The sequence below is a fragment of the Aegilops tauschii genome, chromosome 2 (assembly GCF_002575655.3).
Source record: "Aegilops tauschii subsp. strangulata cultivar AL8/78 chromosome 2, Aet v6.0, whole genome shotgun sequence".
In the NCBI taxonomy this organism is placed as follows: Eukaryota; Viridiplantae; Streptophyta; class Magnoliopsida; order Poales; family Poaceae; genus Aegilops; species Aegilops tauschii.
The window spans coordinates 393,828,742-393,843,972 of record NC_053036.3 but is presented as its reverse complement, the minus strand read 5'-3'; positions in this window follow the sequence as shown (position 1 = coordinate 393,843,972).

Here is a 15,231-nt window from a genome sequence, read left to right as displayed (position 1 = left end):
CCATGCCTTGTTTTTCTATGTTAGTTCCTGTAGCATGTTGTTTTCTTGCTCTGAAGATTGCTACCTGATGCTGTTTCAGCCATGTCCAGTAATTTCTCTAAGTCTGTGAAGCTGATATCTTTTGCACTTTTTCCATGCTTGTTTGAACCTGTTATTTTGTGATCTAGCCATAGCTCAGTGTTCATCTTTTGTCAAGCATCTCTTGTAGATCACTGGCATATACTTCGTTGCTATGTTGGGGTGCCGTAGCATAGTTACTTGATGTATTCTAAGTGCTATCATGCTGTTAATCGCAGAATTGTGTCATTCTTGTTTTGCTTGCCATTTGCAAACCGTGCATCCGTTTCCGGTGATTTTTATATCGATTTCGACCGAAATCATCTCATCTTTCCAGCGGCATGCTTGGTTTGCCAAGTTGATGCCTTGCCCATCCTTTTTCTTCCGAAGCACGCATATGCATCGCATATCACATCTCGCATATCATGCATGTGTTGCATCATGTTGCTTGTGCATTGCACCGTGATTAATTGTGGTTCCATTGCTTGTGTTTTGGCTGTGGGTAGATCCGGGAGATGAGTTCGTGAACGAGGAACCTGTTAAGAACGCTTACAAGGATCAAGCTTTCGACAACTCTGAGAACCTTGCAGGCAAGATGACCATACCCTCGATATCACTTCTATCTTTGCTTGCTAGTTGTTCGTTCTATTGCTATGCTGCGCTACCTGCCACTTGCTATATCGTGCCTTCCATATTTCCATGTCAAGCCTCTAACCATCCTTTCCTAGCAAACCGTTGTTTGGCTAAGTTACCGCTTTTGCTCAACCCTTCTTATAGCGTTGCTAGTTGCAGGTGAAGTTGAAGTGGGGTCCATGTTGGAACATGGATATTTTGGGATATCACAATATCTCTTATTTAATCAATGCATCTATATATTTGGTAAAGGGTGGAAGGCCTGGCCTTATGCCTGGTGTTTTGTTCCACTCTTGCCACCCTAGTTTCCGTCATACCGGTGTTATGTTCCTTGATTTTGCGTTCCTTACGCGGTTGGGTGATTTATGGGACCCCCTTGACAGTTCGCCTTGAATAAAACTCCTCCAGCAAGGCCCAACCTTGGTTTTACATTTGCCTACCTAAGCCTTTTTCCCTTGGGTTTTCGCGAGCCCGAGGGTCATCTTTATTTACCCCCCCCTTGCCATGGATAGCTTCATAAATATGCCATCTTGCTGTAGGTATGCTTGTTTTGTCATGAATTGCTTTGTGGTGAGTGCATCATGCTCACCAGGATGTTTTGGAAATATAGTTATGCTCTATCCATCCATGCCCCTGTTTGCAATTATGGAGTGCCCTAGCATGTCTCAATCTTGCTCTACTTTTGCTATAAAATGTTCCTGGCAGAATGTTAACTTGCTATTCAATTTTGCCAAGGTTGTTGTAGTTGATCCATACATGCTATGAACTTGCTCTTGCCATGGATAGCTTCTTAAACATGCCATCTTGCTGTAGGTATGCTTGTTTTGTCATGCATTTCTTTGTGGTGAGTGCATCAAGCTCACCAAGATGCCTTCATATTATTGTTTCTGCCATGCTCTGTTTTCTGCTAAGTCTGAAACCTGTTAACGAAACTTGCTATGCTTACATGGGTGCCATCATATCTTGTGGTCCCTTTTGGCTTATGGTCAGTAAGGGAATTTTGTCATATGCATTTAGTAGATTCATGCCATGCCTTGTTTTTCTATGTTAGTTCCTGTAGCATGTTGTTTTCTTGCTCTGAAGATTGCTACCTGATGCTGTTTCAGCCATGTCCAGTAATTTCTCTAAGTCTGTGAAGCTGATATCTTTTGCACTTTTGCCATGCTTGTTTGAACCTGTTATTTTGTGATCTAGCCATAGCTCAGTGTTCATCTTTTGTCAAGCATCTCTTGTAGATCACTGGCATATACTTCGTTGCTATGTTGGGGTGCCGTAGCATAGTTACTTGATGTATTCTATGTGCTATCATGCTGTTAATCGCAGAATTGTGTCATTCTTGTTTTGCTTGCCATTTGCAAACCGTGCATCCGTTTCCGGTGATTTTTATATCGATTTCGACCGAAATCATCTCATCTTTCCAGCGGCATGCTTGGTTTGCCAAGTTGATGCCTTGCCCATCCTTTTTCTTCCGAAGCACGCATATGCATCGCATATCACATCTCGCATATCATGCATGTGTTGCATCATGTTGCTTGTGCATTGCACCGTGATTAATTGTGGTTCCATTGCTTGTATTTTGGCTGTGGGTAGAGCCGGGAGATGAGTTCGTGAACGAGGAACCTGTTGAGAATGCTTACAAGGATCAAGCTTTCGACAACTCTGAGAACCTTGCAGGCAAGATGACCATACCCTCGATATCACTTCTATCTTTGCTTGCTAGTTGTTCGTTCTATTGCTATGCTGCGCTACCTGCCACTTGCTATATCGTGCCTTCCATATTTCCATGTCAAGCCTCTAACCATCCTTTCCTAGCAAACCGTTGTTTGGCTAAGTTACCGCTTTTGCTCAACCCTTCTTATAGCGTTGCTAGTTGCAGGTGAAGTTGAAGTGGGGTCCATGTTGGAACATGGATATTTTGGGATATCACAATATCTCTTATTTAATCAATGCATCTATATATTTGGTAAAGGGTGGAAGGCTCTGCCTTATGCCTGGTATTTTGTTCCACTCTTGCCAGCCTAGTTTCCGTCATACCGGTGTTATGTTCGTTGATTTTGCGTTCCTTACGCGGTTGGGTGATTTATGGGACCCCCTTGACAGTTCGCCTTGAATAAAACTCCTCCAGCAAGGCCCAACCTTGGTTTTACATTTGCCTACCTAAGCCTTTTTCCCTTGGGTTTTCGCGAGCCCGAGGGTCATCTTTATTTACCCCCCCTTGCCATGGATAGCTTCATAAATATGCCATCTTGTTGTAGGTATGCTTGTTTTGTCATGAATTGCTTTGTGGTGAGTGCATCATGCTCACCAGGATGTTTTGGAAATATAGTTATGCTCTATCCATCCATGCCCCTGTTTGCAATTATGGAGTGCCCTAGCATGTCTCAATCTTGCTCTACTTTTGCTATAAAATGTTCCTGGCAGAATGTTAACTTGCTATTCAATTTTGCCAAGGTTGTTGTAGTTGATCCATACATGCTATGAACTTGCTCTTGCCATGGATAGCTTCTTAAACATGCCATCTTGCTGTAGGTATGCTTGTTTTGTCATGCATTTCTTTGTGGTGAGTGCATCAAGCTCACCAAGATGCCTTCATATTATTGTTTCTGCCATGCTCTGTTTTCTGCTAAGTCTGAAACCTGTTAACGAAACTTGCTATGTTTACATGGGTGCCATCATATCTTGTGGTCCCTTTTGGCTTATGCTCAGTAAGGGAATTTTGTCATATGCATTTAGTAGATTCATTCCATGCCTTGTTTTCTATGTTAGTTCCTGTAGAATGTTGTTTTCTTGCTCTGAAGATTGCTACCTGATGCTGTTTCAGCCATGTCCAGTAATTTCTCTAAGTCTGTGAAGCTGATATCTTTTGCACTTTTGCCATGCTTGTTTGAACCTGTTATTTTGTGATCTAGCCATAGCTCAGTGTTCATCTTTTGTCAAGCATCTCTTGTAGATCACTGGCATATGCTTCGTTGCTATGTTGGGGTGCCGTAGCATAGTTACTTGATGTATTCTAAGTGCTATCATGCTGTTAATCGCAGAATTGTGTCATTCTTGTTTTGCATGCCATTTGCAAACCGTACATCCGTTTCCGGTGATCTTTATATCGATTTCGACCGAAATCATCTCATCTTTCCAGCGGCATGCTTGGTTTGCCAAGTTGATGCCTTGCCCATCCTTTTTCTTCCGAAGCACGCATATGCATCGCATATCACATCTCGCATATCATGCATGTGTTGCATCATGTTGCTTGTGCATTGCACCGTGATTAATTGTGGTTCCATTGCTTGTGTTTTGGCTATGGGTAGAGCCGGGAGATGAGTTCGTGAACGAGGAACCTGTTGAGAATGCTTACAAGGATCAAGCTTTCGACAACTCTGAGAACCTTGCAGGCAAGATGACCATACCCTCGATATCAGTACTATCTTTGCTTGCTAGTTGTTCGTTCTATTGCTATGCTGCGCTACCTGCCACTTGCTATATCATGCCTTCCATATTTCCATGTCAACCCTCTAACCATCCTTTCCTAGCAAACCGTTGTTTGGCTAAGTTACCGCTTTTGCTCAACCCTTCTTATAGCGTTGCTAGTTGCTGGTGAAGTTGAAGTGGGGTCCATGTTGGAACATGGATATTTTGGGATATCACAATATCTCTTATTTAATCAATGCATCTATATATTTGGTAAAGGGTGGAAGGCTCGGCCTTATGCCTGGTGTTTTGTTCCACTCTTGCCACCCTAGTTTCCGTCATACCGGTGTTATGTTCCTTGATTTTGCGTTCCTTACGCGGTTGGGTGATTTATGGGACCCCCTTGACAGTTCGCCTTGAATAAAACTCCTCCAGCAAGGCCCAACCTTGGTTTTACATTTGCCTACCTAAGCCTTTTTCCCTTGGGTTTTCGCGAGCCCGAGGGTCATCTTTATTTACCCCCCCTTGCCATGGATAGCTTCATAAATATGCCATCTTGTTGTAGGTATGCTTGTTTTGTCATGAATTGCTTTGTGGTGAGTGCATCATGCTCACCAGGATGTTTTGGACATATAGTTATGCTCTATCCATCCATGCCCCTGTTTGCAATTATGGAGTGCCCTAGCATGTCTCAATCTTGCTCTACTTTTGCTATAAAATGTTCCTGGCAGAATGTTAACTTGCTATTCAATTTTGCCAAGGTTGTTGTAGTTGATCCATACATGCTATGAACTTGCTCTTGCCATGGATAGCTTCTTAAACATGCCATCTTGCTGTAGGTATGCTTGTTTTTTCATGCATTGCTTTGTGGTGAGTGCATCAAGCTCACCAAGATGCCTTCATATAATTGTTTCTGCCATGCTCTGTTTTCTGCAAAGTCTGAAACCTGTTAACAAAACTTGCTATGTTTACATGGGTGCCATCATATCTTGTGGTCCCTTTTGGCTTATGGTCAGTAAGGGACTTTTGTCATATGCATTTAGTAGATTCATGCCATGCCTTGTTTTGCTATGTTAAGTTCCAGTACCATGTTGTTTTCTTGCTCTGAACATTGCTACCTGATGCTGTTTCAGCCATGTCCAGTAATTTCTCCAAGTCTGTGAACCTGATATCTTTTGCACTTTTGCCATGCTTGTTTGAGCCTGTTATGTTGTGATCTAGCCGTAGCTCAGTATTCATCTTTTGTCAAGCATCTTATGTAGATTACTGCCATATGCTTTGTTGCTATGTTGGAGTGTTGCAGCATTGTTACTTGTTGCATTCTAAGTGCTATCATGCTGTTAATTGCATATTCGTGTCATTCTTGTTTTGCTTGCCATTTGCAAACCGTGCATCCGTTTCCGGTGATCTTTATATCGATTTCGACCGAAATCATCTCATCTTTTGGAATGCTTGGTTTGCCAGGTTACTGCCTTGTTCATCATTTTCCTTCCGGAGCACGCATATGCATCGCATATCACATCTCGCATATCATGCATGTGTTGCATCATGTTGCTTGTGCATTTCCCGTGATTGATTGTGGTTCCATTGCTTGTGTTCTTGTTTTGGGTAGAGCCGGGAGACGAGTTCGTGAACGAGGAACCTGTCGAGTACGCTTGCGAGGATCAAGCTTTCGACAACTATGAGAACCTTGCAGGCAAGATGACCATACCCTCGAAATCACTTCTATCTTTGCTTTGCTAGTTGTTCGTTCTATTGCCATGCTGCGCTACCTACCACTTGCTATATCATGCCTCCCATATTGCCATGTCAAGCCTCTAACCATCTTGTCCTAGCAAACCGTTGTTTGGCTAGGTTACCGCTTTTGCTCAGCCCTTCTTATAGTGTTGCTAGTTGCAGGTGAAGTTGAAGTTGGTTCCATGTTGGAACATGGATATTTTGGAATAGCACAATGTCTCTTATTTAATTAATGCATCTATATATTTGGTAAAGGGTGGAAGGCTCGGCCTTATGCCTGGTGTTTTGTTCCACTCTTGCCGCCCTAGTTCCGTCTTACCGGTATTATGTTCCTTGAGTTTGCGTTCCTTACGCGGTTGGGTGATTTATGGGACCCCCTTGACAGTTCGCCTTGAATAAAACTCCTCCAGCAAGGCCCAACTTTGGTTTTACCATTTGCCACCTAAGCCTTTTTCCCTTGGGTTTTCGCGAGCCCGAGGGTCATCTTTATTTAAACCCCCGGGCCAGTGTTCCTCTGAGTGCTGGTCCAAACTAGAGCACCGTGCGGGACCGTCGCTTGGCAACTTGGGTTATGTTGGTACCTGTACGCTTCGCTTATCCGGTGTGCCCTGAGAACGAGATATGTGCAGCTCCTATCGGGATTTGTCGGCACATTCGGGTGGCTTTGCTGGTCTTGTTTTACCATTGTCGAAATGTCTTGTAAACCAGGATTCTGAGACTGATCGGGTCTTCCTAGGAGAAGGTTTATCCTTCGTTGACCGTGAGAGCTTATGATGGGCTAAGTTGCGACACCCCTGCAGGGTATTATCTTTCGAAAGCCGTGCCCGCGGTTATGAGGTAGATGGGAATTTGTTAATGTCCGGTTGTAGAGAACTTGTCACTTGACTTAATTAAAATACATCAACCGTGTGTGTAGCCATGATGGTCTCTTCTCGGCGGAGTCCGGGAAGTGAACATGGTTTGAGTTATGCATGAGCGTAAGTAGTTTCAGGATCACTTCTTGATCATTTCTAACTTCGCGACCGTTGCGTTGCTTCTCTTCTCGCTCTCATTTGTGTATGTTAGCCACCATATATGCTTAGTGCCTGCTGCAGCTCCACCTTTACACCATCTTTTCCTAGAAGCTTAAATAGTCTTGATCTCGCGGGTGTGAGATTGCTGAGTCCTCGTGACTCACAGATTCTACCAAAACAGTTGCAGGTGCCGACGATGCCAGTGCAGATGATGCAACCGAGCTCAAGTGGGAGTTCGATGAGGAACGTGGTCGTTACTATGTTTCTTTTCCTGATGATCAGTAGTGGAGGCCAGTTGGGACGATCGGGGATCTAGCATTTGGGGTTATCTTATTTTCATTTGGATTTGACCGTAGTCGGCCTATATGTGTGGATTTTGGATGATGTATGAATTATATTTATGTATTGTGTGAAGTGGCGATTGTAAGCCAACTCTCGTTATCCCATTCTTGTTCATTACATGGGATTGTGTGAAGATGACCCTTCTTGCGACAAAACCACAATGCGGTTATGCCTCTAAGTCATGCCTCGACACGTGGGAGATATAACCGCATCGTGGGCGTTACAATGACTGCTTGAGGTCATGGTACATCTTCGTACTTCCAGGATGAATGGAAAGAAGAGAATTGTGTGCCTTGTTCATAATGACTTTCCTTAGATCACCTTTAGGAACCACAATCCGGTCCTCGAAGAATAAAGTGTCTCGGTCATCAATGCGATAGCTCTTGTATTTGGAAATGCCCTTGTCAATACCATGTTTCACCTTCTTCACCATGGCATCAAGAAGTTGTGCCTCACGAATTTGATCTTCCAAAGTAGGAGAGACTTGGAGATTGGCAAGAAAGCCTTGAGGAACAACTTGGAGATTGAGTTTGCGGAAAGCTTCACAAAGGTCCGGTTGGAAGGGCTTGAGAATTAAGCTGTTGCAATAAGCCTTCCTGCTAAAAGCATCTACAATGACATTGGCCTTGCCTGGAATATATTCAATACTCGGATTGCACTCTTGAATCATTTCGACCCATCGAGTTTGCCTGAGGTTGAAGTTGGGCTGAGTGAAGATGTACTTGAGACTCTTGTGATCGGTGAAAATGTCCACTTTCCTTCCCTACAAGACATGTCTCCATGTTATTAATGCATGAACAACTACCGCCAACTCAAGATCATGAGTGGGGTATTTCTTTTCGTTGGGCTTCAACTGACGAGAGGTATATGCCACAACTTTCTTCTCTTGCATTAACACAGCACTGAGACCTTGAAGAGAAGCATCACAGAAAACTTCGAATGGCTTGGATTCGTCAGGACGAGTTAAGACAGGAGCTATGACGAGTTTCTCTTTGAGAGTGTTGAAAGCAACGTCACACTCAGGAGTCCAGACATACTTTACATGCTTCTGGAGTAGGTTGGAAAGAGGCTTTGCAATCTTAGAGAAATTCTCAACGAATCTTCGGCAACAGTCTGCAAGACAAAGGAAATTGCAGAGCTGCTTGACATTCCGAGGCGGTTCCCAATTCACAATTGCGGACACCTTCTCGGGATTAACAGAGATGCCCTTGGCAGAGATGATATGACCAAGGTAAAGAACTTCATCAAGCCAAAACTCACATTTGGAAAACTTCGCATAGAATTGATACTCTCTGAGCTTGTCGAGCACCAATCACAAATGTTTGGCATGATCCTTCTTATTCTTGGAGAAGACCAAGATATCATCGAGATACACCAGGATGAATTCATTCGTATAGGGGTTGAAGATGAAGTTCATCATTCGAGAAAATGTTGGAGGAGCATTGACAAGGCCGAAAGACATGACAGTATATTCATAAGAACCAAAGCTTGTTCTGAATGCTATCTTGGGAATATCTTCTTCACGAATGCGAATCTGATGATAACCCATACGAAGGTCAAGCTTGGAGAAAACTTTAGCGCCTTTAAGTTGCTCGAATAGCTCATTGATGTTGGGAAGTGGATACTTGTTCTTAATTGTCTTCTTGTTCAATGGACGGTAGTCGACACAAAGTGGGTCCGTGCCATCCTTCTTCTGGACAAAAAGAACACCACAACCCCACGGAGATGAACTCGGTCTGATCAAACCCAGACGCTCTTGTTCATCGAGCTGTTTCTTCAATTCCTTCAGCTCCTTGGGTCCAAGCTTTTATGGACGCTTGCAAACGGGTTCAGTGCCAGGCTCAAGATCGATAAAGAACTCGACTGGCCGGTGAGGAGGCATACCCAGAAGCTCTTCTGGAAAGACATCTTGGTACTCACAAACGATTGGAATCTGAGAGATTGCGTCTAGCTCGCCCTTCTCATTGAGAGAGAATAACCGAATGGTCTCATCACGAGCGGCATAGATGATCACATCCTCAGAAGAGTGTGTCAATTGAATTTCCCTGGCAGCACAATCAAGTTGAGCCTTGTGCTTAGAAAGCCAGTCCATGCCGAGAATTAGATCAATATCCGAGTCACCAAGGACAATTGGAGAAGACAGAAATTTATAGTTGCCCGTCTTGATAGAAACATCCGGAACCATGGAGCTTGCGTTCATGAATTTACCAGGAGAGACAACTGATAACGGTCTAGGCAAATCTTGAAAAACCAACTCATGCTTAGATGCAAAAGGTCTAGAGATGAAAGAAAGCGATGCACCGGTATCAAATAAAACTTTTGCAGGAATATCATTAACTGAGAGATTACCCATTATCACATCAGTAGATTCCTCCGCTTGAGCTACATTCATCATGTTCACCTTTGCAGACTTGGGATTATGCTTGACCACTGCATTGCTTGCTGAACGAACAGGAGGAGGAGGCGGAAGGCGCCTTTGGTTGAAACACTTGTTCGCATAGTGACCTTTCTGCTGACATTTGTTGCAAGTCCCTCTGAGAGTGGACGATGATAAGGAGCATTCGACTTTGGAGCTTGATTCTGAGACTTGTTCTGATAGCCAGGGTTGGGTGGGTGGGAAGATCCATGGCCACCTTTGTTCTTCTGCTGGAAAGGCTGACGAAACGGAGGAGGAGGAGGCAACCAGAACTTCTGTTGCTTAGCAGCCACTAGGGAGGAAGAAGAAGACTGAACTGCGTCCCTGACTCTCTTCTTAGTAGCCTCACACTTGAGCTGAGCAGCCTCTTGCTTCAGTGCCATGTTGTAGAAATCATCATACTTGGTCGGCTCAAAAAGCACGAGAGGTAATTGCAGATCTTTTCTAAGGCCACTTCTGAATTGATAGATCATGCTCTTTTCATCAGGAACGTCTTGCTTAGCGAAGCAAGCGAGTTTCTGAAACTGGGTATTGTATTGATACACGGACATGCTGCCTTGCTTGAGATTTGCGGAACTCCTCATGCTTGCTCTCAACAACACTTTCTGGAATGTGGTGAGCTTTGAAGTCTCGGCGGAAATCATCCCAGGTAATCACATGACCTCCTCTGGAATCTTTGTATTGTTGATACCACTCGGCAGCTTGATCCTTGAGTTGAAAAGAATCAAACTTGACAAAGTCCTCAGGCCTGACATTGCTACATTCAAAATACTTGTTGATGTCCACGAGCCAATCATCAGCGTCTGTGGCCTCGGCACAGTAGCTGAAAGACTTCGGCTGATTTGCAAGGAACTGGTTGAGGGTAGCGAAGTGAGGCTGATTGTTGTCTTGGCCTTGATTACCTTGGTTGCCTTGCCCTTGGGTGCGCTCTTGCAAGAGTTGCAAAATCATCTGAGCATTGGCGTTGGTGGCTGCCATGATAGCTTGCCATGCCTCCGGAGGCGGAGGTGGTGGTGGAGGGTTCGCCTGACCCCCATCATTGCGTTCCGGATTCTGACGCGTTGGCGGAGCCATCCTGAAGAGGGTGACATCCGTTAGCATCTTGATAGACAGATAGAGAAGTTGAATCAACGGATAGAAATTGCAACATATAGTCTTCACAATAAACATTCAAACGAGGATGAACGAATGAATTCCATAGTAAATCATTACACTTCCATAAAGGTGAGAAGCCACTTGATAAAGGGTTGATGAATGAAATAACAAGGTACGACTGGAACAAATAAGTGGTAAGGATTACCCAATCACAAACCAAATATCTGCGGGAAGAAATGCTAAGAGCTACTTGAATCCCACCTATAAACTCCCGAAACTTTCTGGTTATGCAATCTGGTGTTGGGGATACAGGGGACACAAAATATATCACCCAAACTAGCAATTCCTAGATCCAGCTGTATCCATCGGTCAACACATAACCAAGAAACCTTCGGAAATCGTGTACCTCAACCTTCGAAAAGCATCCGTTATACGAGTTATGGCAATACTCCCGAACTCCCGCCCCAGTACTGGGTGGCGCCGAGGTGATCTCACCAACAACTGCATAAAAGAGATTTTCGATGTCGGCGAAACTCAGGTATTCTAGAACTGCAACGATAAAATTGTGACGACAACACCTCGGAGCTCAACTCCCCGGGACACTGCCACAACCCCTAAATGTCAGGAGGCACCAAGAACAATGTTCTCGTCACAAAACCATCGGAACAATTCCAAGATACCCGCGTGATCCTAAATTTTTTTTAGTGAAATTTGAGGAGAGAAAAGTCAAAACTTCTACGTCAGGGGGCCTCACCAGAGCGACGAAGGGACTGAGGAGTAAAAAGAATCCTACTCTCCGATATATATAATCCTAAGACTCAAAACATTTTTGTTCTAGACTCAACAACGCCAGCGATTCGATCAAGCAGGGGGCTCCTAAGTCGGGGATGGCTCTGATTACCAACTTGCAACGCCCATGATGCGGCTATATCTCCCACGTGTCGAGGCACGACTTAGAGGCATAACCGCATTGTAGGTATTGTCGCAAGAAGGGTCATCTTCACACAATCCCATGTAATGAACAAGAATGGGATAAAGAGAGTTGGCTTACAATCGCCACTTCACACAATACATAAATTAATTCATACATCATCCAAAATCCACACATAAACCGACTACGGTCAAATCCAAATGAAAAGAAGATAACCCCAAATGCTAGATCCCCGATCGTCCCAACTGGGCTCCACTATTGATCATTCGGAAACGAAACATAGTAACGACCACGTTCCTCGTCGAACTCCCACTTGAGCTCGGTTGCGTCATCTGCACTGGTATCGTCGGCACCTGCAACTGTTTTGGTAGAATCTGTGAGTCACGAGGACTCAGCAATCTCACACCCACGAGATCAAGACTATTTAAGCTTATAGGAAGGATGGGGTCATGAGGTGGAGCTGCAGCAAGCACTAAGCATATGGTGGCTAACATACGCAAATGAGAGCGAGAAGAGAAGCAACGCAACGGTCGCGAAGCTAGAGGTGATCAAGAAGTGATCCTGAAATAGCTTACGTTCAAACATAACCCAAACCGTGTTCACTTCCCGGACTCCGCCGAAAAGAGACCATCACGGCCGCACACACAGTTGATGTATTTTAATTAAGTCAAGTGTCAAGTTCTCTACAACCGGACATTAACAAATTCCCATCTGCCTCATAACCGCGGGCACGGCTTTCGAAAGATAGTACCCTACAGGGGTGTCCCAACTTAGCCCATTATAAGCTCTCACGGTCAACGAAGGATAAACCTTCTCCCTGGAAGACCCGATCAGTCTCGGAATCCCGGTTTACAAGACATTTCGACAATGGTAAAACAAGACCAGCAAAGCCGCCCGAATGTGCCGACAAATCCCGATAGGAGCTTTACATATCTGGTTCTCAGGGCACACCGGATGAGCCAGATGCGGGTTGGCATAGACCCTGGTTGCCCAGGGGGCGCCGGACATCGCTCGGTTTGGGCCAGCATTCGAAGGAGCACTGGCCCGCGGGGGTAAATAAAGATGACCCTCGGGCTCGCGAAAACCCAAGGGAAAAAGGCTTAGGTAGGCAAATGTAAAACCAAGGTTGGGCCTTGCTGGAGGAGTTTTATTCAAGGCGAACTGTCAAGGGGGTCCCATAAATCACCCAACCGCGTAAGGAACGCAAAATCAAGGAACATAACACCGGTATGACGGAAACTAGGGTGGCAAGAGTGGAACAAAACACCAGGCATAAGGCAGAGCCTTCCACCCTTTACCAAATATATAGATGCATTGATTAAATAAGAGATATTGTGATATCCCAAAATATCCATGTTCCAACATGGACCCCACTTCAACTTCACCTGCAACTAGCAACGCTATAAGAAGGGTTGAGCAAAAGCAGTAACTTAGCCAAACAACGGTTTGCTAGGAAAGGATGGTTAGAGGCTTGACATGGAAATATGGAAGGCATGATATAGCAAGTGGCAGGTAGCGCAGCATAGCAATAGAACGAACAACTAGCAAGCAAAGATAGAAGTGATATCGAGGGTATGGTCATCTTGCCTGCAAGGTTCTCAGAGTTGTCGAAAGCTTGATCCTTGTAAGCGTTCTCAACAGGTTCCTCGTTCACGAACTCATCTCCCGGCTCTACCTACAGCCAAAACACAAGCAATGGAACCACAATTAATCACGGTGCAATGCACAAGCAACATGATGCAACGCATGCATGATATGCGAGATGTGATATGCGATGCATATGCGTGCTTCGGAAGAATAAGGATGGACAAGGCATCAACTTGGCAAACCAAGCATGCCGCTGGAAAGATGAGATGATTTCGGTCGAAATCGATATAAAGATCACCGGAAACGGATGCACGGTTTGCAAATGGCAAGCAAAACAAGAATGACACAATTCTGCGATTAACAGCATGATAGCACTTAGAATACATCAAGTAACTATGCTACGGCACCCCAACATAGCAATGAAGCATATGCCAGTGATCTACAAGAGATGCTTGACAAAAGATGAACACTGAGCTATGGCTAGATCACAAAATAACAGGTTAAAACAAGCATGGCAAAAGTGCAAAAGATATGAGCTTCACAGACTTGGAGAAATTACTGGACATGGCTGAAACAACATCAGGTAGCAATCTTCAGAGCAAGAAAACAACATGCTACAGGAACTAACATAGAAAAACAAGTCATGGCATGAATCTACTAAATGCATATGACAAAATTCCCTTACTGACCATAAGCCAAAAGGGACCACAAGATATGATGGCACCCATGTAAACATAGCAAGTTTCGTTAACAGGTTTCAAACTTAGCAGAAAACAGAGCATGGCAGAAACAATAATATGAAGGCATCTTGTTGAGCTTGATGCACTCACCACAAAGCAATGCATGACAAAACAAGCATACCCACAGCAAGATGGCATGTTTATGAAGCTATCCATGGCAAGAGCAAGTTCATAGCATGTATGGATCAACTACAACAACCTTGGCAAAATTGAATAGCAAGTTAACATTCTGCCAGGAACATTTTATAGCAAAAGTAGAGCAAGATTGAGACATGCTAGGGCACTCCATAATTGCAAACAGGGGCATGGATGATAGAGCATAACTATATGTCCAAAACATCCTTACTGAACATACTCAAAAGAAGCATGGATCTCACTGTAGCCACATGGATACATGGATCTCATTGTAGCCACATGGATACATGGCATCAAAACACATGTAGAGCTCATGCTCATAAGATGCACACATCAAATGCAGCAAAAAAGACAAAACATCAAGTTCTGATAAGTAACAGCAGTAACATCATATAGCACTCTTGCATCAGAGATTTGAGCACCTAGATGAACTCAAACGAGCATGTCACAATGGAACAAAATGAAGAGCATCACGTGATGAACATTTCGATATATCATGCGCATGAAACGGAGCAGTATGCAAGAAGATATGATGTGATGAACGGAGCCACATAATGAGAGAATCTCGGGACTTAGCAGAAAAGCGAGGGGGGAAATCAACCTTCTCCAGATCTAGGGTTCTTCGTGGGCACGCGAACCGAGGTCGCCGGAGCTCGCCGGAGACGGGGCGGCAGCGGCCGGGGTCAGAGAAGAGGAGGACGGGGCGCGGCGGAGGCGGCGGCGACCGGGGCGCGGGCGGCGGCGAACGGGACAGGCGGTGGCGACCGGCGCGGCGGCGGCGACCGGGACGGGCGGCGGACGGCGGCGCGGCGCCCTGGCGGCGGGGTCGAGGCAGAGGCGGCGGACGGCGGGCCGAGGCGGCGGGGAGGCGCTCGGGGACGCGGGGCGGCGACCGGGCCCGGAGGGCCCCGCGCGGGCCGGCGGCGGCGGGAAGCGGCGGCGCACCACGTGTCACCCTCTGGTTGGCTCGGGGCGGTGGCGGCTTCTGTCCGGCGCGGACCGGACGTGTCCGACTGCGGAGAGGGAGCGGGGCTAGGGTTTCGGGACCCGGGATTTCGGAGGAGTGCACATATTTATAGCTAGAGGGAATTAGGAGACTCCAAATTGAGTGTAGTTTTCGCCCACACGATCGTGGTCGAA